Source organism: Scyliorhinus canicula, chromosome 10 (assembly GCF_902713615.1).
Source record: "Scyliorhinus canicula chromosome 10, sScyCan1.1, whole genome shotgun sequence".
Classification (NCBI taxonomy): domain Eukaryota; kingdom Metazoa; phylum Chordata; class Chondrichthyes; order Carcharhiniformes; family Scyliorhinidae; genus Scyliorhinus; species Scyliorhinus canicula.
The window spans coordinates 101196505-101222591 of NC_052155.1; the positions used below are offsets into that span (position 1 = coordinate 101196505).

Below are 26087 nucleotides of genomic sequence, written 5' to 3' on the forward strand. Positions count from 1 at the left end.
ACACGCACAGTGACCCAGAGCCAGGATCGAACCTGGGACCTCGGTGCCGTGAGGCAGCAGTGCTAACCACTGCACCACCGTGCTACCCGGATGTTGGCCTTTTGAGAGGAGTTAGGAAAACAAGAACTGGTGGAGCAGTAACTTTTTAGCCACCATCATGGTTGATTTTGCAGCAGTTTTGTCTAAATGTCTGTGGAGCTGGTTTCAAAAAGGGCACTAGCTTTTGCTTGATGGACCTCCCATTGGAATCTAGCAGAGGCTTGCTGATGGAATTTAGTAGTAATCTTTATTGCCAAAAGTAGGCTTACATTAACACTGCAATGAAGTTACTGTGAAAAGTCCCTAGTTGCCACATTCTGGGACCTGTTTGGGTACACGGAAGGAGAATTCAGAATGTCCAAATTACTTAATAGCACATCTTTCGGGACTTCTCTTTCTTGCTCTTGCTGATGCACTATCCAGGTGTCTATCATACAGGAGAGTGATGACTACCGCTGCTCTGTATACAAGGGCTTTTGTTGACTTGCCGATGTATTTGTCAAATAAGCTTGCTGCAGTCTGTCAAATGCTGATCTGGTGCAGTTGATCCGGTAATGGATCATTTTGTTAAAGGTCTCCTTCTGAGAGAGGTGACTGCATGGTTTGGAAAGTGCTCAACATATTCCAGAGTGTCTTGTTAAATACATGTAGAAGGTGAAGTATTTGACTGTCCAAAGTCTGGGTTGATAATGCGATTGTCTTGTTATGCTCTAGGTGTAGCATAAGCGGCTTCCTTGTGGTGCACTTGACAAAGGAAGGTTCAGACGTGGCGATAACTTCAACACATTTATTAAACTATTTACACTTCTATTACTCTGGTTCGACACTACTGTTAATCCTTCTATAGCTACCCAGACTGACTAACCAGTCTGCTACAATACACGTGGTGGGAGTGATATTGAATCAACCCTGTGTCTCTACTTACTGACTGTCTCCACTGGAAAGAGGCAGTTCATGTGTGTGGTGTCCTTTATATATGGGTTGGTGTAATGTCCTCCTGTGGTCGTGTCACCTCTTGTGTGTATCATGAATGCCCATTGGTCGTGTCCTATCTAACTGATCTATTGGTTGAGTGTGTGTGTCTAATGTCTCTGGTGCTCCCTCTCGCGTCTAGCTAGTCTACATGTACTTACATTAACCCCTTGTGTATTTACAGTGATGCACATTACCACAGCGATTTGATGTCCAAAAAACTTAACAATCCTGCAATTGCTTCATGATGATATGACTGACTGCATCCATCTTGCATGGGAGGTCTGAATCAGATGCCTTTAAAATCTGTACCTGTTTCAAGAAAGAACCAAATAGTATGGAGGCTCTCATTCTACCCAACAGGGCTGTTTACTCAATCAATTGTTCTCTGAGTACTGTATTAAATACCGACTGGATGGAAACTCTTTAATCTCAGTCACCTCTGCCAAATCTAAATTGGCCACCACAGACATGCATGGTTCATAGTTTGCAAATAACTGCAGTGTCATTGGCCTCATTGCACCAGATTTATAAACCACTCAATCCCTTCAACTCCTTGTATGAAAGACTCTGCTTGTCCTTCAATATTGTCAGTATAAAACTCATTGCAACACCGGCACCACTAGTTTGACACCATCCAGGACAAAGCAGTCGATTGGATTGGCACCCTACTCATCAGCTTAAACATTCACTCCCTCCACTATTGGTGAATTGTGACAACAGTCTGCACCATCTACAAGATGCACTGCAGTAACTTGCCAAGGCTCCTTCGATAGCACTGTTATATCACTGGGTCTAGTAATATGTATCGTTACTAGTTGCTGTTGATGTAGATGGTCTGATCCTGAAGAAACCACAAGTCTTCAACTTAAGCAAACTAATTTATTAAAGTAATGACTGATAATATCTGAGTTTGACACTCAACAGAACTATCTCTAGAAATCACGTAATTAAATATGATTGAATTAACTGATTCACAACTATAAATACTAACTACTGTATACTGAGAGCTATACACTACTGCTTACTAACACTCCTGGGTTGAAAGAGACCAAGATCCTTTAGGAGCTAATACTTGGTGGATCTAGTGGTGCCCTTTAGTGGTAGTGTTACAGCTAGATGTTATAATTAACCCTTTAGTTATATATACACATATCATTACAAGCACCTTCCAAAAATGTAGCCTCTGCCACCCAGATGAACAGGGGAGCTGATGCATAGGAACACTATGACGTATGAAGTCTCTTCCAAGTCACACACAATTATGACTTGGGAATATACTGTCATTCCTTTACTGTCACTGGATCCCTCCCTAATAACTTTGTGTACACCACATGGATCGCAATTATTCAAGGTCTCAGCTCACTGCTAGTCTCTCAATTGCAAATAGGGATCGCCTATAACAGCAATATTCACATCTCATGGCGAAATAAAATTACATACCATTTCCCCTTGTTCACAGACTTTTTTTATTTTTTGTTCGGATTTAGCAAGCATTTATTGCTTATCCCTAAAGCCCCTCGAGAATCTGGTGTTAAGCAACTTTTTTTGAGCCACAGCAGTCCATGGTGCTTTTAGGGATTGAGTTGCAGGATATTGACCCAGCCAGTGAAGTCTCAGCAATATAGCTCCAAGTAAGGGTGGTGTGTGAGATTTTGAGAGAAACTTGCAGGTGGTGGCTTACTAATGTGTCTGTTACCCTTGTTATTTTAAGTGGTAGAGGTTGCAGGTTTTAAAGGTGCAGTTGTGAGTTGTTGCAATGAATCTTGTGTGCTACACACTGCTGCAACTGTGTACCAATGGTGGAGAGAGTAATTGCTTAAGATGGCAGATGGATTGCTGATCAAGCAAACCGCTTTGTCCTCTGTGATGCCAAGCTTCTTGACTGTTGCTGGAGCTCCACTCATCCAGGCAAATGGAGCATTCCATCACACACTCCTGACTGCCTTGTAGATGTTCGAAGGGCTCAGGGAAGTAGGAGATGAATTGCTCACCACCCACAAAAAAAACAGGACAAATCCAGTCTGGCCAATTATTAGCCATCATTCTACTCTTAATGGCTAAGGAAAGTGCTGGAATTGTCAACAGTACTATCAAGCAGCATTTACTCAGTGACTACATAGCAAAATTGAAATAAATGGAAATGAGACCGAAAGCTCATCACTGGTTGGAGTCAATAATAGCACAAAGGAAGATTGTTGTTTGAGGCCAATCATCTCCGCCTTTAATTTGCTCTTGTAGCCACAACATTTTATATTGCTTCTCCAGTTCGGTTTCTGGTCAATTTATCCCAAGGTGGTGGGGGATCCACTAAATGTAATTCAATTGAATGTCAAGGGGAGGTTAGATTTCTCTCTCGTTGAAGATGGTCATTGCCTGGCACTTGTGTGGTGTGAATGTTATGTCAGCCAAAGCCTCAATATTGTCCAGGTCTTGTTGCATTTGAACATGGACTTCTTTGGTATCTAAGGAGTTGTCACTAGATTTGGAACTAAACACTGGGTAATCATAAAGGTCAGAAGTGGGATGTTCCCTTATGTTGGAGGGAAGATCATTGAAGTAGATGAAGATAGTTGGGTCCAGGATACTGCTGTGATGAACTCCTGTCCTGGGGATGAGATGATTGGTCTCCTTTGTTAGGTATGAGGTTTGGGGCAGAGTGGCCCTGGGGATCGGTGAGCATGTAGTCGCTGAGCACTTGACACTGTTCTTGGTGATTAAAAGTAGAAAGTAGAATGACGACTTAAATCACTCACCACCCCGACTTGGAAATATAGTGCTGTTCCCTCACTGTCACTGGATCAAAATATTGGAACTCCCTCCCCAATAGCACACTAGGTGTATCTACACCACATGGACTGCAGTGGTTCAAGAAGGCAGCTCACTACCAACTTTGAGGGCAATTACGGGTGGGCAACAAATGCTGTCCTAGCCAGTGAAGCTCGCATCTTATAAAAAAAAAATGAACTCATCCTGTAAAAAATGAATTTTAAAAAACTTTCTTTTTTTCTGTGGGCAGGACAGGCTTAGGCAATTCTCCACATTGTTAGGTAAATTTTATTTTGAGCAACTAGATCTGTTCTAAAAATAGCAGTGATAGTGCCACACATCTTGATGGAGGGTGTCCTCAACATGAAGACTGAAATTTGTCACCACAAGGACAGTGATGGTCACTCCGACCAATACTATCATGGACAGATCGGTCTGCCATCGGCCCAGTCTGGCAAATATGTCTTTCAGGACGTGGCTGTCAAAGTCCTCCACCCAGGCTATATTTTGGGCCCTTGCTCCCCTAGTACTTCTTCCAAGCTGTGTTCAGCATAGAGCAGCACGGAATTATCAGCTGAGGGTGGGCAGCCAGTTGTAATCAGCAGGAGGTTTCTTTGCCTGTTTGTCCTGATGCCATGAGACTTAATGGGTTCCAGAATTAATGTTGCTAACTTTCACAGCTGCTCCCGACTCAATATGGGTGGGGCAGGACATATCCAGGAATAATGATGGAGGAGTCTGGGACATAAACTGCAACGTACTTTTCATAAAACATAGAATTCCTACAGTGCAGAAGGAGGCCCTTTGGCCTATCGATTCTGTACCGACCCTCTGAAAGAGCGCCCTACCTAGGCCCACTCCCCAACCTTATCCCCATAGCCCCACCTAACCTGTAGACCTTTGGACACCTAGCGCAATTTAGCATGGCCAATCCATCTAACCTGCATGTATATTCGGTATTGGAATTGTTTAAGGTCTCATTTTGTGATGAGAACCACGTCAGGCTGTTGCTGGACTGCTGTGGCACAGTTTCTAATGTTGGCACAAGTCCCCAAATAGTAGTCAGGAGGACTTGTGCATTTGTTGTTTCTGGTACCTATGCTAGGTGGGCCATCGCGTTTTATTCTTATTTTTGCTATAGCAGTTTGATACAACTGGATGGCTGCTAGGCTATTTCCAAGGCAGTTAAGAATTACAGAATCCTGAATCATAGAATCCTTGCTGTGCAGAAGGAAGCCATTCGGCCCATCAACTCTGCACTGACTCTTCAAATGAGCACTACCCATGTCCATCCCGCCTTATCCCCTGTGTACTAAGGGGCAATTTAGCATGGCCAATCAATCTGACCCACACATCTTTGGACTGTAGGAGGAAACCAGAGCACCTGGAGAAAACCCATATCGACACAGAACTCCACACAGACAGTGACCCTAGGCTGGCATTGAACCAGAGTCCCTCATGCTGTGAGGCAACAGTGCTAGCCACCATGTCACCAAGCAAACCGTATTGCTGTGGATCTGGAGGTCAAACTAGTAAGGACAGTACAGTGGTGAACCAAGTGGGTTTTTACAATAATCTGGCAGGTCCTGATCATTAACTGGATGAGCACTTTATTCCAGATATAATTATCCTTAAACTTGTCCCTCTCCATAACTCTGCTTAACTTTACTCAAATCACTTTTACTTTATTGTCTTTACTTTTCTCTTTAGATTAATAACTTGAATTTCCACCTCCATTTTTTTAGTTTATGACCTAAATCCTAATTATTCTAAGTTCTAATTATTCTATTTGCCATGTCCCTGGTGCCAATCAACTACAGATGGCAAGAACCTTGCAGCTTTTTCCCTTTATACAGAGGCTACTGATCCTCCAGCACAGTTCCTGGGGGGTCCCCTTACCCATCTTAGTTGCACTCTTCGTCCATGACCACAAACCAAACTTGTCACTTCTTAATCTAAGCAGTGCAACATCCTCCTGCGCCAAAGTGTCCAGCTAACTCTCCTATTCTGTGATGCCCTATAACACCTGCACTTAGAACATAGAACATTACAGTGCAGTACGGGCCCTTCGGCCCTCGATGTTGCGGCAACCCGTGAAACCATCTGAAGCCTATCTGACCTACACTATTCCATTTTCATCCATGTCTATCCAGTGACCACTTAAATGCCCTTAAATTTGGCAAGTCTACTACTGTTGCAGGCAGGGCGTTCCACACCCCTACTTTGGAGATGGTCTCAAAAATTCTGAGCTGAAGTTCCTTGAGATACAGGCATTTACTGCAGATGCAGTAGTCCTGGACCACCATGATCGCCACACCTTCTCTCTTGCTATAATTGTGACCCATCTTTTTCACTTCCATTCCCATTTAACAGTTTTATTTAATTTTAATTTGTTGTTGGTGGAACTTACTAAATATTTAGCAGTAATACAAATCATTGCAAATATTGGAGGCAGCCTTCCAGCCCTGCACCAAAATTTCCACTCCACCAAATTCCCCATTTCTATGCTGTTTATAATCAGTCTGTGCTTCCGCAGATAATGTTTTAACTTTTTAAACACCTTTTTCAGCCACACCCAAGATACATGCTCAGTCAGCTTCTTGCAAATAGTAATTAGACCCTTTCAGGCAATCAAGTACAGCTAACAGACACTACTGGAAGTTGCAAAGACAACTAATTTCAATGCGATTGTTTTGTGGGTCTGTTGGTGCCTAATTTTAGTAAAAGTTGCAACCATTCTCCTAAAGGGAAGTTTAAATTGGTATCATGCAATTTTAAAACTACCAGTGGCCAGTTAATGTAGCAAAGGGAAGTTTTTTTTATTAAATAAATATTTTTCACAGATTGCATCACCTTGTTCCTAAATTGGTAATTTCGAAATAACAAATTCTGATTATGCAATTTTAAAATTGCAGAAAGTTTTCATGTACTAATTCTATACTTCTAGGATCCTAACACCATTTTGCATTGACCCTTAACAACGCTTCAGCAAACTGAAGTGCAGGACGAGCAGTTAAGAACATGTTTTATCGCGCACACTTAGAAATGGCTGACCCCCTAGCGTACAATGCACCTGTTCCACAAAAGGTTATTGTACCTTGTGACTTGTTAACTTACGTCAAAGAGCTGACTTTCAAACCGATTCTGCGTCGGTGTTGCAGGACTTTCCACGACAGGCGCCGGCATGAAGGCGAAAAGGTGCAGTCCACACTTATTTAAAAGGCAAAAAAAAACTTCCCCCTTGGGTGCAACTTAGATCATGCCCATTTAATATCTACTGGGTTAGGCTTCCAATCCTAATTAAAATAGACAAGAAGTGCGTGATTATTGGTTTAATTGAATTCAACACTTTAATGGGCCGTGGCCCAGGCTGCATGCGTGGGAGGTGCGAGTCCATTTTATTGTTCACTTGCGTCATGCAGTAGCCGAGACAAACAATGATAATTACACAAGGTGAAGCGGTTTCACATCAAATGGGTTTATAATTACATGCAACTTTGCACTGGGATTAAATCTAGTTTAATGGTACGGTCTATAACTTTGCACCTAATTCAGGTCAGATAGTGGATGAGACCGAGTGATAACAGCCTTATTCGCTTCACCTCAGTCAGTCAGGATCCCCCTAGACTCTCACCTACGTAAGATAACGGAGCTGCAGGATCCGGGCCCTTGTGCGTGTAAACAGACGTCAAGACCGATTGGCTCAGATCCATCAGTAGCTCGCGCGCGTCAACTCCCCCTCCCCCTTCCTCACATTACTAACCGTTCATCCCATTGGTAAACGTCAGAGGACAACATTTTCTTTTTTTATTCCCCCTTTCCTGCGTTGGATGGAAAAGACGAAAGATAAAAAAAACTGTCAAACTCTCGGACCAGAAAAGAAAAGAAGCGAAAGCGCTTTCCACGACCGGCGGGCCAGCCGCGCCGTTAAAACACGGAGTCTCCGCGTTTGAATTTTGTTTTCAAAAATTCCCTTTCGGTCCGTTTCCTTGCGTTCGTGGCCGCGTGCTCGGGTGGGGGAGGTGGACGTCCAATCCGGAGGCGGCAGACAAATATGCAAATTATATTCACTGACGTGAGTTATTCAGCACGAGAACGGGACGGCGCACGCAGCGCGCGGAGCAGGGGCGGGTGGGGAGCCGCGGGCGCGCGCGGTAAAGGAGGGAGAGGGAGGGAAGCCGCGGGCGCGCGCGGAGAGGGAGGGAAGCCGCGGGCGCGCGCGGAGAGGGAGGGAAGCCGCGGGCGCGCGCGGAGAGGGAGGGAAGCCGCGGGAGCGCGCGGGGGAAGCCGGGGCTCCAACTTCTGGTGAGAGAAATAACACAAAGGAGTGAGTGAGTGAGGACAGGCGGCGAGCGAGAAGATTATCACAACTATAAAACACGAGTGAAGCGCCGTTGGGGCAAAATCTATAATAAACTGTTTTCTTTAAAAAAACAGTATCTTAATTCACGAAATTTAAAAACGCACCAGAGCGAAAGGAGTGTGAGGAAAAAAATAATTTAAAAAAAGGAACACCAACAAAGTAAGTACGGAGAGAAGTGTGTGAAGAGTCGGCGTTTGGGTCGAGTTAGGGGAAATTTGACTGTAAATAAACATGAAAGGACTGGGAGGAGGAGGTGGGGGCAGGCGGTCAGCGAGATCACTAACTACCACTACTGGAGAGTGCGTTGCCGCTGGCAAAAGCAGCCATTAACATTTCATTAATAGAGCAGCGCTGTCCTCATCACAGCCAGCAGTGAGTTTACTGTCTCTCTCTCTCTCTGGTAATAAATGAGTGTGGGCGCCCTGTCCGGTATTTTGTGTGCTTATGATTGTGGGTTTAATGCAAGTTTCTCCTCTCTCTGTCTCTCGCTTGTCTATCTGTGTGTGGTTTGGGTACTTGGTGGTTCCCTGAGGTCATTGGAGTGTACTCGAATGGTTTGAACTAGTTTCTCACACACGCACCGCGGCGGCTGCCGCCGCTCCGAGGGTCAGGGGAGGCAAATGGGGAAGGAGAGGGCTCCAAGGGGGCAGGGGAGCGAGAGATAAAGGGTCTGAGGAGGGATGAGATAGGGAGAAGAAGCGGTTTTACGAATAATGATTGCTCTTTTTGAGGGAGAGAATATTCAACTTCAAGCGGCGTGTTTAATGTTTCCGTTACCGTTTCCTTTGCGAGTCACATTTGAGTAACAACCACCGAAAGACAAGAGATTAAAAAGGCGCTTCTCTCTTTGTGGTCGGTCTCAGTCCTGGTTAGTTGTCGCTCACTCTTGGTCCAGCCGGTGGTTTTAATTTCTCCTTTTTGATATAGGGCAGAACGTGGTCTGAAAGACTTCTGGTCTTTCGCAACAGAATCGAGTGTGTTGTTGATAAGCTGGGCTTTTAAGTCACTTTTCACTTCTATAAAGCCCACATCAGACATGGAACTGTGCAAATCGAGTTTTTGGAGGAAAAAACATTGATTTGCACCTTCTTCAAGATGAGCTGATTGTTTCTTTAAAAAAAAAATCTTGTGTATGTATATATATTTCAAAACCGAGTTCAGGAGAGAACGGAAAACACGTGCATTTGTGAAAGTGTAAGGAGAAAAAAAAAATCAAGGTGAAGGGGGCAATGGGGAATGTTAAGGGGAGGGGATGATCCCACACGGCACTCAAGCACTCGTCCAACATTCACCAACCACCATCATCAAGGCTTAATCATCCATGTTTGTCGTTGTCTTCGGCGGCAAGGACACACACATTCACACATTGTAAACCTCTTTGTTCGAGGGTGGGGGGGGGGGATACGCACTCACTTTTAAAATAAAAACTTGTAGGTCAACCTTCAGATTTCGATTACCCACTGTATGGTCACTGAATTTTCAAACTATTTCCATACGTTTCTCAGCAAACTAACTTTTTTTCTCATGAGGAGAACAGCGGCTCTCTTTCGTTTGTTTGGTCAGCGTTTTCTCTCTGGACAGGCTGTACACAAAGAATCGCTCTTAACCTAAGATGGCAGCTTAATTTGACTCCGGTCATTGACAGTAATTATAAGAAAGACTGAAGCTACCCGTCCTTCACGCCAAGTTTCGCCTCCTCTTCTGTTATCTTTAAGGAGTGAACCTTGATTGCTAATTTTTCGGGGGGATTAAAATCATTTTTCCATAGTGGTGTAATGGCCATTGATTTTTTTTTCAGAACACAAGTCTGTTTCGCGCGAAAGTGACTTTTAAGGAGATTGCAAATAAACAGTTAGCATAGTGAATGAGTAAGATTCGGAGAAATGTACCTGCCTTACAACGAGCTACCATGCAAGGTTATAGAGGTCTCGCTTCCAGCTATGGAGGTGGAATACAGTAGTGTATACAGGATGGATTTATGAAATCGAGGTGCAAATGGATTTTTAATTCTAATATTGGGTCAAATCTGGGTAACCAAGTGAAATTTGTTATCCGTCGACTAGATGATGCATGCCTGACTAAAGAACGGAGTAGTGCGAGCAGCCATTGAAGTTTTAAATGGGATCGACCCTCAATCTTTTGTTTAGTGGTGAGATGGTATGTTTGTATTTTTTATTTATATGTAGTTGTACTTTTTCGAAAAAAGGTTTTACAAGTATTTTGAAGAACAAGTCTGATATTCAGATTTGAAAAGATTACTTTTTGCCCATCATTCGTGTTAGATGACCTAATTTGTAATATACCAATAGTATTTAGTGATGCATGTATGCATTTGTATATTTGTAAAACTTTCATGATATAAATTATGTTAGGTAATCTCTGATTCTCTTTAAGATTGTTAGATCAATTACAGATATAGAAAATAGCTGCAGAGTCTGGATGGATCATGATGCTTCAGCGCTTGAATAGCTTACTTTGTATTCAAAATCAACCTTGACTGTTAACATTAATAAAATGCCTTGTAGAGCTTTAACATTAGTCCACAGATCAGTACAGGAGTGCTTACTTACAGGCAACTGACATTGGTAGTGTAACTGGTACAAAACATTCTAATAACCAGCACATGTTCACCTTCCTTCTTACTCTGCTTCCACACATGGGGAGCCAGCTTCTTGTCTGAGCTTTTTCTAAATGTCCTTCAACAAAATGAATTATATTCTTACTGGGTTAGTAATCTACATTAGACTTCTGATTTCAATCATCTGCTGGCATGATATAATTGTACGGCACTAGAGAAGTACTACCAGTGGTGCATTTTCAAGATCCTCCAAATCCGGTGACAATAAAGGTGGTCCAACAGTAGCATACACTCTCAAGCCATCTTGTCTAGTATTGAGGCGCTAATCACTTAAAACAGCTCCGCTGGGCGGAATGCATAGTTAGTATACTAGACACCCGGATCCTGAAACAGTTGCTCTAGCTGAGGTCAATCATGGCATAGATTCACAGAAGGACAGTGGAAAAGCTATAGAGATGTCCTCAAAGCATCCCTGAAGAGGTCAAATGCATCCGCCAACTCACTGACTTATGGCAAAATGGAGAAGACATTCTGTTAGGCACTGAACACATGAAGAGACTTTGAGAATGCAGAGATGAATGGGAGACATCGGACAGAGCACACAAACCTCCAACCTCTCCTCAGCCATTCCTAGTACCACATGCCCCTGCGTAAGGCAGGTCTGTAGATCACACATTGGACTTGGACCATTTCAGAACCTGTTGAAACAGTGGAATCATGTCAGCCTCAGTTCCGAGGCACTACCTAAGTAGAAGAAAGTGATGGTAGTTTGTAAACCTTAAATTATGACAATATATTCCTGGGAGTAATGTAACTGCAAAATATTGAATTCAGTTGCATGCATGCACATTTTTTAAAAATTAAAAAAAAAATTATCATGAACAGCTGAAATGAACATCTTGAGGAAACACTGGATGACAAAGGGTATAACAGCAGTTCCTTTATTCGTTCATGGGATGTCGACATAGCTGTGAATGATATCATTTATTGCCTGTTCCTAATTGTGAGAAAATAACAATGATTAATGTATTGATTTGCTAGGAATTTCAGAGAGCAGTTAAGGGTCGACCACATTACTGTGGACCTGATATCTCTCACAGGCCAGACTGGGGAACGATGGCAGATTTCCTTAAAGGGTATCATGCACTAGATGTGATTTTACAATAATTTGGTATCTTCATGGTCAGGCTGATACAGCTTTTTTAAATTCAAGGTTTTTATTTAGTTAATGAATTTAATTTCCCTGACTGATGAAGTAAAATTTGAACAAATGTCTCTGAATCATTTGTCTAGGCCTCTGGATTGCTAGTCTAGTAATATAACCACTATGCTTCATTTTTACCTATCTAGACTGTGATCATGGATTTCTATTTTTTGTTTAACTATTAAATTATGCACTGCAGAACAGTGTACAGTTGCTTAAAACTGAAGTGTGTGTAAAGCTATTATAATAGATATTCAGATCTAAAAAAAAATTCTTTAAAAACATCAAATATAAACACGGATTTAGTGAAAACTGCAGACATATTTTGATTTTTTTTACATTAATCATGTAATTAAATATGTAAATCATGTACAGAATTTAAAAGCAGACCTCTTGGATGCTTGTCAGTAAATTTTAATTAAGAGCACTTGACCGAATAAGTTCTCAACTGTCTTTGTTAACAGAAATTTTTGAGATTAAATATATAATATAAATATATAATAAATAGCTGTTGCAGTGAAAATTCTAAAATGGATAAATATTGGACGAAAATAATATATCGATTGGGTGGCCTCCAAATCTGAACTATTAATGTATTCAGCAAGAGCTAGGTGTCCACCAACTTTAATTTCTTCCATGAGCTTCAGATTGGCAAGAACTTTTTAAGTAAATGCGGCCTGCATGCAAACAAAAATGAATCAGTGCACTGTGATATTGCACCCCTTCCTAATTCTATAAAAAAAAGTAGGAGAAGTATGCCATGACTAAGAGGTAAGATGCTTTTCAAGGGAATTAATTAATTTTGATTTTTAAAAAAAATTCATATAAATATGGGCTGCACAGTGGTTAGCACTGTTTCTTCACAGCGCCAGAAACCCGGGTTCGATTCCCGGCTTGGGTCACTGTCTGTGCGGAGTCTCCATGGTTTCCGTGTCTGCGTGGGTTTCCTCCGGGTGCTCTGGTTTCCTTCCACAAGTTCCAAAAGACATGCTTGTTAGGTGAAATGGTCATTCTGAATTCTCCTCCCCTTCACCCTGTCCCCGTGTACCCAAACAGGTGCCGTAGTGTGGCGACTAGGGGATTTTCACAGTAACTTCACTGCAGTGTTAATGTAAACCTACTTGTGACACTAAAGATTTATTATTAAATATAATGGTAATAATTGTGGCCTTTTGGTGTTTACATGCACAAGATTATCTTTTAACAGAAAGGATAAAATATATTTTCTTCAGTCATAATGTATTTGAACCTAAGAGGATTCCCAAGTGACTTGCTCTTCATTTAAAACTTGCAATATATGTAGCAACGGACTTTTTGTTGTGCTCCACAACTAAGCATTAAAAGTAATAATGAATCTTTTACAGGAACACCTGAATTAATGTTGCCAACCATAGGAATGAGCTGTTTGCCTTCCAATGAAGACAAGTTGAGCAACAAAAGTATGTTACAAATTTGTGAAATACTCATCACACTTGTTGATGGCTATTGAAGGTTTTCCTAAACTTGATCTGGTTTGGTTTATCATGCTTAGTATTTTTGAAGAAAATTAAAATGGAAATTTCAGAAATCACAGGCAATGTAACAAGTTTGCAGATGCATTATCTACGTCTATTGCCAACAGTTGTCGTGCTTTCCCAGCTTCACCTTGTTGTCCCTGACTTTTTTTGAAGCTTTTGACACAGTTGGCCATGCTATCCTCCACCAATGCCTCTTCGTTTTCCTGCCCCTACAGTATTAACTTTGAGTTTCTTCAAGCAACTATCCTTTGTGGACATGGGGGTCAGCTTTTAAATGTAGCATCAAGATTAAACATAGCTTACCATGGCTACTTGGTCAACATTCTAGATATGAACAAATTATCTCTTTTATCATAATAGCAAGATTAAAGCCACCGTGGCTAATTCCCAGCTAAAACCATCTGTAGCATTTCTTGCTCTTTTTGGTTGAATCCTCAGATTAAACTTGACTACGCACAAGTTATCAAACAGTACCAAGACCACTACATGACCCCTACTGCTGTGGAATTGCTTTTGACTCTCATCAGCATCTAATTGATTACTCCATGTTCTTTTTGCTGGATACCTTCTGCCCTCATAAATTTAAATGCTGTAAAACCTTATCTCTTGGAGCTCATCCCACATTTAAGTTCTGGTCCCAATTCTTTGACCAGATTTTACTGGATCTCTATTTGTCTGTATGTTAATTTTAATGCCATTGTCTTCACGTACAAATGACCACATAACATTTCCCTTCCTACTTCCCTATATCTTCATTCATGCCTGTGTTTCTGTATCCACTCTTCCAATTCCTTTAAACGTTTTTCCAGGTTCGAGTCCCACTTCAAGGCTTGAGTACAAAAATTAAGATTGACACTTCAAAATTAGTACTGAGGGAGTACTGTACTGTTGGAGGTGACACCTTTCAGATGAGACGTTAAACTGGGGTCCCAACTGCCTGCTCTCGTGGATGTAAAAGGTCCCATGATATTTTGAAAAAAGGGAGTTATCTCTGGTGTCCTGGCCAATATTTATCCCTCAATCAGCATCACAAAAACAGTTTATCTGGTTATTATTGCCACTGTTTGTGAAAGTTTGTTATGCACAAACTGCTTACTGCTTTTCATACATTTAAACAGTAACCACACTTCAAAAGTAATCCTTTGGCTGTAAAGCCAATTGGAGATGTTTGATGATCGTGAAAAGTGCTATATAAATGCAAGTCTTTCTCTGCTTTTTGCTGCAGAATGCCTAACTGTTTCCACTCTGTACTTGCAACACTTATTAATCTTGATCTCTTACCTCTTTGCTCTTTCTTTTGCTCGCTATCCTTAATTCTTTCCTTTTTACGGTGGGACATTTTATTTCATTAAAGGTGCTTGGGAATAATTCAAAAACTACTTTGGGTATATTGTTGATTCTGTTAAAGCTGTTGAGCAAGTGTGTGATGCAAGCTTTTGGCAAATTGTAATTCTACGTGAATTAGAACAATGCCCACACTTGCTATTTAGTGTAAATTGCAAATGTATATGGTACATTGTGATAGTGAATGAACGTTAATGTGTTGATTGGGTGGGAACTGAGGTACTATAGAAAATATTTAGACCAGGAAAATTGTGTATTTCCTTCCTAAGCCTCTAGTGTTGTCTTCTCTCAAAGTTATTAAATCCTTAGATAGATATAGCACCATGGATAATGGTAGCCGTTTCATACTTCCCTTGTGTGAATCTTGACATTTCCAGACTATTTGACTGTGGGGGAAGGGAGGTTGATGGTTACACAGCCAAGCTCAATACTGTTCCTACTTGGTGTCAAAAACTATGCTTCCAGTGTTTCTAGTTAACAAGAACGTGAGTAAAAATTTTGGCTTTTGCTTTTTCTTCTTAACTGCCCTTGGCTTTAACCTGGTTGAAAACCTTTCGCTGAACTTGCACTGAGCTTCTGAGCCTTGTTAAGTTGGTGTTTTAGATGTTTAGCCACTTATTCAATTAACTGGTGAAGAGCTGTGTGGTGCCTAGTTATGAAAATATGATCTTTTATGTGCCACTAGTCAGCTCTCTGAATAACCTCTCCCAACTACCACATTCTCTATTTCATATGAGAAGATTAAACTCTTTCCTCAAGAGCAAGGCAATTATTTGAAAGAAGTTTCATACATTTTGCACGTGAGTGTACACACTGGATTTGCTACCCTGAAGGTGGCAGTATAAATAGTTACATTGTGCAGATTTTCACAATGCATTTCTGCATTTTCTGCAGTAAAAAGTTCTATAACCCATGCAATATTCTTCTCCAGCTTTTTCTCCTTTGTCTTCCCCTTTAGAAAGGCCTTACTTTCTCCATTCCTTTCCGAAATTTTGTTCAAGTTATGCTGGGGCATGGTGTTGAACCTTCATGGCCCCTCCATGCATTGGTGAAATTACTTTTTCACAAAAGTTTATGGTATGGGTAACCAACTCAACACTTGGGAGACATATGCCAGACACTGATTTGCTTGCCCACTTTATGCCCAGGGACCCCTAATGACTGAATTGGAGTGGAAAGATTGGCCATTTCATTCTACAGTCATGATGGGACTTTGAATTGAACTTGGTGAGGAAGATTAAGTGCTATCACATATATCTGTGTAGAGCCACAGGGGATTTTTTCTGGATTATGGTGCAATTCTAACATTGAAGTAAGATTATCAAAATATTTTGACACTTGTGCATTCCTGGTTATGCATTTAATATTTCAACTGAATTCTATGTTTGTAAGAAAAGCAGTTGAAACAGATTTGTGATGCTATAACAGTGGTAGTTATTTTCATTGGTCTTTCAGGTGTTCCAGGTGTACTTCACTTGCTTAGTCTAGCGTACTGTTGGAAATCTGGGCGATTGTACTAGCGGAGTTAAAAATGAAAATTTAGCCCGAGTGTGCTTGAATGGTATCAATAAACATGCAGGCTCGGACTCTGAATCATTTGGCTCCCAATCAAGAAATGCCACAATTTTAAAATCCTCATCCTTGCTTGCAAATCCCTCCATGTCCTCACCCTCCCTATCTCCGTTATCTCCTCCAGCCCCACAACCCTCCAAGATGTGTGTGCTAATCCAGTCTGACCCCTTGACCATCCTGATTTTAATTGCTCCACCATTGGTGAATGTCCTTTCAGCTGCCTCAGCCCTGAGCTCTGGAGTTGCCTCCCTAAATCTTCCGTTCCTCCTTTAAGATATTCCTTGAAACCAATCTCCTTGACCAAAATTTTTGGCTCTGCCCTCATAAAGTCTTGTGTAGCTGAGTGTTAAATTCTCCTTTTATAATGCTTCTGTGAAGTGCCTTGAGTTTTTTTATTACATTGAAGCCATATATGTAAGTGCAAGTTGTTAAATCTTACTCCATGCGTTCGAACTAAACTGTTGTAAAAGTGCTTATAATTCCCAGTAATCTTCAGAAAACATCCACTTCAATTTATTTCCTTTCTGTCTATATGAAATCATTGGGTGGCACAGTGGCTAGCACTGCTGCATCACAGTGCCAGATACTGGTTCGATTCCCATCACAGGAACTGTGGAGTTTGCACATTCTTCCCGTGTCTGCATGGGTTTCCTCCAGGTGCTCCGGTTTCCTCCCACAGCCCAAAGATGTGCAGAATAGGTGGGTTGATATGCTAAATTGTCCCTAGGTGGGATTACGGGGATATGGTGAGTGATTGAGCCTGGGTTAGGGTCCAACCTCTCAACCTCAATTTTCAACCTCAGTGAGACCTTATTCCACAGAGCTTTGTCTGTCGTCCAGTACCTTGGTTAATCAGTGATGGCTTATTTGTGAGATTAGTGAACATTAGCTATTCAACCATTTGAAAGTTTGCACAATCATTCTAGCATAACAGCTAGTTAGTGATCAGAATTTCTAAACTTGGCTATTTCCCTTTTCTCGCACCTTTTTATGTACAATACCCACAAGGCTGATAGTGTTATTGTGCATCCGCATCTGAGTATCCATGAGTAAAACAGATCCAAGCTGGGTACTGGAATCTTAATAACATTGAGGTTGACAGTTCAGATCTCACCATAGCAAATTGTGAAAGTGAATTTAATACATTTGGTAATTTGTGGCCTGACACCATGAAAACTGATGGGTTGTCAAAAAAGACAAACTGGCACTCTGTTGTGATACCCTTCAGGGCAGGGTAACTTTAATGTTCTAAAGACATTCCAAACCACTCGGTTTCGAAGGAAATGCGACATATAAGTGCTATTCTAAAACTTTGTCAGGGATGGCTAATGTGTTGCCAGTCTCATCCAAATCCCAGAAGCCAAATTTTAAAAGATGTCTATATGGCTGAGTTCCATTTGAACAGTGAATTTATCTTCATTGAAGCACCAGTCTGTCATTCAAGTGTGAATGTAGGCTGTGAATGCGAGTTTTTCATTGTGAGAGCATTGTAACTTGATCTGTCGCTCACTCCATCTCTTCCAGGAGGGGTCACTCTACAGCAATTAGCAGAATCCCTGGCTATATTCTCTTTTCCTATACTGTACCCCTCAGCAATGGTTGGAACAGCTAAATATAAAATCTGATGACCACACTTGTTGACAGCTAATTTAACAGAGAGCAAGGATTGAACTGGGCTTTCCTAGTCTGCATAGTGTGACACCATATCAAAGTATATCGAGTCAGTGGAGGTTGGTTTTTAAATTTGTCAGTGAAGACTTAACTCCTGAACTGTGGGTTTTACAGTATTCCATTATATTTTAAAGTAGATAGCAATTTTAGTTAAGTAATTCTTATGACAATTGCTGGAAATGTAATTTAATGTTGCACTTTTAATGGGATGTCAATGGGTTGCCTGAAACCTAACTGACTTTCCTGTTATCTTCAATATGTATTAATGTAATATGATTTGCATAAGTGTGGATTAGAACAGGGACCTATCATCATCCCCCTTCAATTATTTGCACTAAGTTGCAACTCTGGCTGCTGTTGCTCATTGCACTTGTCTAGGCATTAAATCTGTTAGCATGCTGTTATTAACCGTTTCTTAAATTTGAGAAAGCACATGAGTTGTGATAAACTCTGGTGTGTGGACATTTTTCTGAAATGCCTAGTGTCTTTTATTGGGCGTCTAAATAGTAGTCGTTTTCTGTCGATTGTAGTGCTACATTATGAAAGGGGATAACCTGTTTGAACCTCAGGACATCCCAAAGCACTTTACAGCCAATTAAATACTTTTGAAAAATAATCCTTCTATGGAAAAGCAGCTGCCTATTTTTGCTCACAGATTTCACACTCATTGATGAGGAAGATGACTAGGTAAACAGTAGTAATTTAATAATGTTGGTTAACAGATAAATGTTTGCCATGAATCAAGGAAAACTATCATGCTCTATGGAATCTTTTACATCCATTTGAGAGAGCATCCAGGACCTCTGTTTTCATAAGTTGGCTCCTGTGATAGTGTTACACTTCCTTAATATTGTACTGGAGAGCTAGTCTCAATGTGCTCAAGTCTGTGGAGTGGGGCACGAACCCACTTCTGACTACAGTTCTACCACTGAGCTAAAACTAAGAAGTAGTCCATATTGTAGCAAGAACATTTCTTTCCCATTGACTTTGCATTTTTGGTTTGAAAGGAAACCATCTTTCAGATATTTAAATTTGTAGCCTTTTTTGCCTGTTCCCGATGGATGTAAAATATTCTGTGACGCTTATGCAAAGAAGCATAACTTTTGTCTCTGAACCAACATGTGCAAAACAGATTGACTCGTCACATATCTCATTACTGTTTACCAACCTTAATTTGCAAAATAAAAATAGGTATAATTACCGCAAAAGAACAAGTGATTGCACTTCTAACTTCATTCAATGGGTGTGATCTGCTTTAAAGCATCCTAAGAACATTTATATCTTTATCCCAAAACCAGAAAACACTGGAAAAAGTCAGCAGGCCTGGCAGCATCTGTGGAGAGAGAAAATAGATTTAACGTTTTGAGTCTATATGACTTGTAACTGATATAACTAGATCTGCTGAGCTTTTTCTGTTTCTTGCATTAGATTCCAGCATCTGCAGTATTTTGCTTTTGTATTTTTATCCTTCTTTCTATTTGCTGATCAGCTTCTAACTTCCATCCCTTTCTCTTCCCTCTTTCTCTTCTCTCTCCTTCCCCCCCCCCCCCCCCAATCTCCCTTTTTGTCACCTCCCTGCCTCACCATCTGCCACCCTCCGGACACCTTTCCTTGGCTCACGCTAGTGCACAACTCTTCCCCCTCTCTTCTAGTTAGCAGCCATATTTCAAATAATTTTTCTTTGCCTCTGTGTTAGCACAGTGGGCTAAACAGCTGGCTTGTAAGGCAGAACAAGGCCAGCAGCACAGGTTCAATTCCCATACTGGCCTCCCCGAACAGGCGCCGGAAGGTGGCGTCTAGGGGCTTTTCACAGTAACTTTATTGAAGCCTACTTGTGGCAGTAAGCGAATATTATTATGTTAAGTGTATAAAGTGTAGCAGTGTGATTTTGTGTGTGAATGTTTTCTCATTTTGCAGATATTTAATGACGTTATGATGCACAGGACAGTAACCATATAGATAAATGTAATGCAACTCATGCTATTTCTTCTCTGAATTACACCTGTCAGATTTCACTCTGCGTCTATTTTTGTCCATTCATGGATTGTCATTGTCTTTGGTAAGACCTGCATTTATTGCCCATCCCAAATTGCTGGAGTCTGTGATAGTGAACTGTCCCTGAACGATTGCAATTTAGGGACCCATGTTCGATTCCAACCACGGGTGACTTTGTGGAGTTTGCACATTCTCCCTATGCCTGCGTGGGTTTCCTCTGGGTGCTCCGGTTTCCTCCAACAGTCCAAAGATGTACAGGTTAGGTAGATTGGTCATGTTAAATTGCCTCTTGGGTTGGAGTTGCAGGAATAGGGTGGGGAATTGTGCCTGGGTAGGGTGTTCTTTCGAAGGGTTGGTGCAGACTCGATCGGCCAATTGGCCTCCTGCACGGTAGGGATTCTATGTGGGATGGTACATGCACAGTGGTACTGGGAAGTGTATTTCAACATTCTGACTGAACAATGTTGAAGGAAAGATCATGGGCTGGATTCTCCGTTTCTGAGACTAAGTGTTGACGCCAACGGGAATTCGTGGACTTTCACGACAGAAAAATTGGCGCCAAACCTGCACCGATTCTGCTACTATTAAGGAACTAGCACTAGTGCCGCGTGGAATACAATCAATTCTAATGAAAAACTGCAGGATTCGCCGGGTCTGTGATTGACACTCGGGAAGCTGGCAAGCTGCAGTCACACATACACCACACACGCTCTTACCCCGCCAAAAAGATGGCACTGGTTGTGCTGGAGTGTGCCCATACAGCTGATGCGTCGTCTGAGGTCGGGTGCACCCAGGGAGTGCCCTGGAGGGACGCCTAAATGACCCATGGCACCAGGTTCAAAGTGGGCTGTTAGCAGTGTGCGCAGTTGCATGGCTGCCTTGCTGGCTGAGGCAGTGGTGCTCCATGCCCATCCACTCTGATGCCACCTCCCACTCCAGCCCTGGCAGAAGCCCCCCTGCCAGCGGCACAGCGGTCAGAAAACTATGGCAATGTTGGACATGTTCCACACCCCCTCGCTCTCCTTCAGCAGCCGCCACAGTATCTTCACCATTTTTAAAAGCAAGTGAACCACTCCGTCGGGAACTCGGCCCAGCGGAGGCGGAGAATCGCTGAGGCCCCGGAGAACACAGCGTCGGACCTGGTAAAGATATGCAAACGGTGTCGACTGTACATACGGAGTGAAACACATTGATGCCGTTTTCAAGTCGACGGAGAATCGTGATTTGGCGTCAAATCGGCGATTACTTTGTTCTGTCTGTAGCATGTTGTCTTCACTGTTTAACATGTTGCAATCCTGTTTCAGAGCTTTACCAGGTTGGCACTTCATTTTTAGGCATCCCTGTGCTGTCCCTGGCATGTTTCCCTACTCTCTTCATTGAATCAATGTTGGTCCCTTGGCTTTATGGTAATAGTAACAGGAGGAGTTACGCCAGGCTACGTGGTTACAGATTTTGAATTGAATTTATTGTCACGTGTACCGAGGTACAGTGAAAAGTATTGTTGCATACAGTCTAGAAAGATCGTTCCGTACATGAGAAAACATAGAATATGTATAAAAACACAATGTAAATACATAGGCACAGACATTGGGTGACCATACAGAGTAGTACTACTCAGTAGAGATGTGTGAAGAGATCAATTCAGTCCATAAGAGGGTCATTCAGGAGTCTGGAAACAGCGGGGAAGGAGCTGTTTTTGAACCTGTTAGTACGTGTTCTCAGACTTTTGTATCTCCTGCCCGATGGAAGAAGTTGGAAGAGAGAATAACCCGGGTGGGAGGGGTCTTTGATTATGCAGCCCACTTTCTTAAGGCAGTGCGAGGTGTAGACAAAGTCGATGGATGGGAGGCAGGTTCGCTTGATGAACTGGGCTGTGTTCACGACTCTCCGTAGTTTCTTCCGGTCTTGGGCAGAACAGTTGCCATACCAGATTGGATGCTTTCTATGGTGCATCTGTAAAAAATGATGGAATAGAATTCTGCTGCTAATGGCTCACAGCACTTCCTGGGTATCTAGGTTTGAGAATTTTATGACCATACCACTCTGTTTCTTCGCAGTGTTCAATGTAGAAGTGTACTGATTCATCGGCTAGTAATGGAGGTGTGATGGATGGTAATTTACGTGACATTTTCTTGCCTATGTTTAATCCCATGTAATGACACTTGTGGGGTCCAGAGTTGATAAGGAGAGCTTTCTTATCAACTCATTTCTTCTGTACTGTCACCTTTGCATCTCTCTTTCTGATGGGTCAGGGCACACCTAAGGATGGTGATAAGAATTGTTTGGGTTCTACGTTATTGGTTCTACGTTATCATTGTGTCAGATCTGATGCCTACTGCTTGAGATCTGTCTGGTTTTATTTTTTGTCGTTGCAGTTTGGTACAACTGAGGGTCAATTCAGTGGTTCTTTAAGAGTAGGCCACTTTGCTGTGGCTTTGAAGGAGCGACTCATCTAGTGCTACTCGCCTGCCTTTTCCCCTGTAGGCTTGCAAATTTTTAGTTTTCAGATAGTGATCCAGTTCCCTTTAAACATTTGTTGGCATAGCAAGTTCAAATTATTTTGCAGGACTCTGTTGAAAACCAACCGTATGCATTTGCACCTGATCACAAATTTGTATATTTGATAAATGAATTCATAAACATGTCGGGTTGTAATTCTTGTATTTGTTTTAGAAGCTGTACTGGAGTGAGAGAATGATTTTTAAAATATCTTATTTATTGCTGAAGAGAAACATAGAACATAGAACAGTACAGCACAGAACAGGCCCTTCGGCCCTCAATGTTGTGCCGAGCCATGATCACCTTACTCAAACCCACGTATCCACCCTATACCCGTAACCCAACAACCCCTTAACCTTACTTTTATTAGGACACTACGGGCAATTTAGCATGGCCAATCCACCTAACCCGCACATCTTTGGACTGTGGGAGGAAACCGGAGCACCCGGAGGAAACCCACGCACACAGGGGGAGGACGTGCAGACTCCACACAGACAGTGACCCAGCCGTGTTGGGAGAAGGGACATGATGCTGAAGTTTTTGTTTTGTGTCTCATTCATCGGGAATAATCACAAGAATTTTAAACAATTGCAGCAATTGATACTGCAGGAGTAAAGGGTTCTCACTGGCTGTCATATAAATTCTGATTGGGCAAGGCGTTGCTATAGAGAATCAAAGAGGAACTACAGGCGTACCAAACTCCTGGGTATTTACGAAAGGTGCAATGTTTGAACATGTTGCTTTTGGTTGCAGCAAATGGGCCCCTACATATGAATGTATGTCGCTTCTAGAAAGTGTAGATGAGTCATGTTACCAGCTCAACTGATTATTTTAAATCGGGTTGTTGGTGTAGCTATTACCTTGTATATTAACAAATGCCGTAGTTTGGCTTTTAAAAACCTTTCCTTATCATAAGTGTGCAATTTTCATATTTTGAGGCCATTGCAGATCTACACTTTGTGAAAGTGCATATTTTATGAAACCATTGCACATTTTGATTCTCTGGTGTTTACGAATACATTGGCATGACATACTTCCACTGGGACCATTTCAGATTAGGTTGTTGGTTTTGGTTTCAGACGGTTACTTTTGGTCTGGCATGGGGTGCAGCTATTGCATGATGATTGTCTTGGTTGGAATTTATTACCTTACTGGCTGGTGGAGAGAGCCAAACTGGGCAGTTTGCATCAAGTTGCCTGATATTTCCCTTGTGTGGAGGGCGGCAATGGTATTGTGGTAATGTTGCCAGACTGGATATCATGAAACCCAGATTAATGCTTTGGGTTCAAATTCCAACATTGCAGCCAGATGAGTTTTATGACAATTGGTGATCATTGTAACAATGATCCCCAATTGTCATAAAACTCATCTGGTTCATTTGTGCCATCCTTACCTGATCTGGCCTACATGTGACTTCAGGTCCATAGTCCTTGACTCTTGTCTGCCCTCTGAAATGACCTCAAGTTTCAGTTCAAGGGAAATTGGGAATGGGCAACAAATGCTGGTCTTGTCAGAGACACCTGCAACTCATGAAAGAATTAAGAGAAAAAAATATGGCCTGGGGCTAACTTTGTTTGACATCCCGTACTTTAACCATATGTTTGTGTGGAAATAACTATTTGCTGTATAGGGTTATTGCTTTCTGCTACTAGATTTGTGCAACCTACTTGTTATGGAGTGGTGTTCCTTTTTCAATAGGCTGTCCCAGCAAGAACTGAGCGTGGCTGATTGCAAGCCCATTTTTGATCATATTGGTTCCTGGACTTGTGTCATGAGTGGTTGGGTGGGCAGACCAGAATATTTATGGGAGGCTTCTGTACAAATCACAGCCTCGGTGAGATAAATTTCAATGATATTCTGTTTTCTTCACCTGACAGATTTGTGGGCAATGATAAGAATGATGTGAACCTCAAGAAAAGATGGCTTCCGTCCGTTAAAATTTCAGAACTGAGGTCTGATGACTGGGTATCCTTGGAGCCATATGTTTCAGTTACCTTAATATCTGTTCTGTATCTGGGGTGATCAAAAATTCCCTTTTTCCCTGCCGTTTAACGGGAGCAGTGGGCTAAATATATGCTGATAGTATGGTGCTGTATCCTACGACATGTGTAAAAACTTGTGTAAGTGAACCATTGGTGTTTTGGGTTTTATTTCCACTTTAAATAAATCACACAAGCTGTACATGCTAAGTTGTATAATGAAGAATTACTTAAATGCTGTATTGCTCTATGCTTCTGCATCTGACAGTTGCTAGAAGCTGTTGTAATCTTAAAATAAAACAAGAAAATTATGTAAATGAAGAAAAAAGCTTATTCTCACTTTCTGTGGAATTAGTAATTTAAAAAAAAGTTCTGTTTTTCTTCCATGTCTTTCCTAGGTTGCACACTAATTGTGTCAAGAGGCTAGATGAGCTACCCCTGGCTTCCACCAATGTCATCTTCACAGCCCACTGAAAGTTCAAGAATAGCATAAGATTCATACTATTTTCCCTTGTCTGATCACTCCGACTCTCTCCACGACCCCCATCCTCCCTGACCAACACTTAATGCTATTTTCCATCATATGCCTGAAGTGCCTTAACTCCATGATATAGTTAGAACTTAAAACAGGTAAACTTTTGATTGAACTTTGGTTTCCCCCCATCTGCTCCTTGACTTCACACATTATGCAGTACATTGATTCAGCATTCTGTTCCAGTAAAAGGAAGACAAAAATGTTTGTTTTGGGTTTGATTTATAAATGTTTATATTATGCATTGATGTAATTTAAAGCATCAAGTCTAGTTTTGGTGGTACATTTGTGCATGGGAATAAAGTTTATATGGATTTCCCCATATGGTGAATTCTTAACATTGGCTAAGTCAGTGGCAGAAACTAAACTAGCATTTCTCTAGTGGAGAGGAAATATTAAATTACTGGTCGGCACAGTGGTTAGCACAATTGCTTAACAGCTCCAGGGTCCCAGATTCGATTCCTGGCTTGGGTCACTGTCTGTGCGGAGTTTGCATGTTCTCCCTGTGTCTGCGTGGGTTTCCTCCGGGTGCTCCGGTTTCCTCCCACAGTCCAAAGATGTGCAGGTTAGGTTGATTGGCCATGCTAAATTGCTCTTAGTGTCCAAAAAGGTTGGATGGGGTTGCTGGCATATAGGGATGGTGTGGAGGTGTGGGCTTGGGTAAGGTGCTGTTTCCAAGTGCTGGTGCAGACTCGATTGGCCGAATGGCCTCCTTCTGCATTGTAAATTATATGATTCTATGCCTGTCAGTAGCTGTGTTAGAGTAGGTTTGCTCCTCCCTTGGTAGGGGTGAGATGATCTAAGGAGGCAATGGAAAATAAAAATGAAATTTGGTTTGGTAGCTAATGTGGCCTGGATATTCTTAAAGCACTGCAATGTTTTTGGTACATTAGAACAGCAAGGTATATTTCCATGTGGTTGAGGTAGATTCTTCCAGATGCTTCTGAGATTTGCCCTTTGTGTTGGTAAAGCTGCTCAATCTGCTGCATCCATCTGTTTTTTCCTTATTTCATGTGTAATTTTCATGACATCCATGTGTATTTGTTTTAGTTT

General features: G+C 41.8%; 1 protein-coding gene and 1 long non-coding RNA gene across 5 annotated transcripts in view; one reads left to right on the plus strand and one right to left on the minus strand.

The window, feature by feature from the left end:
* Positions 1-1099: 1099 nt before the first annotated feature.
* Positions 1100-7712, minus strand: LOC119972557. The gene is made up of 3 exons (XR_005462077.1): positions 7544-7712; positions 6898-7076; positions 1100-1323 (listed from the first exon to the last, which is right to left on the minus strand). It is a non-coding gene; the product is annotated as an uncharacterized LOC119972557 (long non-coding RNA).
* Positions 7713-7726: 14 nt separating this feature from the next.
* Positions 7727-26087, plus strand: part of chd7 (chromodomain helicase DNA binding protein 7) — a 322761-nt gene continuing 304400 nt past the window's right edge. The window contains exons 1-2 of one of the 4 annotated variants that reach the window (XM_038809439.1): positions 8068-8302; positions 10207-10300. The gene's annotated coding sequence lies outside the window, so the exon portion shown is untranslated. Of the gene's footprint in view, positions 7856-8067; positions 8303-10206; positions 10301-26087 lie in introns of those variants that run through there. The other 3 variants (XM_038809440.1, XM_038809438.1, XM_038809441.1) reach the window with 3 other exon arrangements.